We start from the raw sequence: 478 nt of genomic DNA, 5'->3' as shown, positions 1-478 counted from the left end.
GGTGTGCTGCTCTCATCACCATAATAAAGACTTTTGTATTTAAATGCACAGGAATGTGGCTCCATGGTCCTAAAGCCCTCCAAGTTAAAACACCCGTTAATAACAGACGATTAAACTACAAGGAAAAAGCTCATCATAGCTAAATTCTTCATTTAAGCATTAAAATAAAAAGAAAATCCTAAACACATATGGATATATTTTAACGCATTTGTAATAATATTAATAATATCACATATTTTCTAGACATTAGAGCTCTGGAACCTATTACAATGATGTAAAAGTAATAAAAAGAGCAGAAATAGACGTCTTGAGACTTACTTTATAATTTTATTTTAGTTGCTACAGCTTTTCAACACTGCCAAAATATTCAAAATAGAAAGGCAGACTGTGCAAATAATTTATTAAATTGTCTAATTTGCTACAGAGCTGCTAGTGGTTTTGATGGTGTCAGAATATTCAAATTTAAAAGGTAGACAGT

This window comes from Xiphophorus maculatus, chromosome 9 (genome assembly GCF_002775205.1).
Source record: "Xiphophorus maculatus strain JP 163 A chromosome 9, X_maculatus-5.0-male, whole genome shotgun sequence".
Lineage (NCBI taxonomy): Eukaryota > Metazoa > Chordata > Actinopteri > Cyprinodontiformes > Poeciliidae > Xiphophorus > Xiphophorus maculatus.
This window is presented reverse-complemented; position numbering follows the sequence as displayed.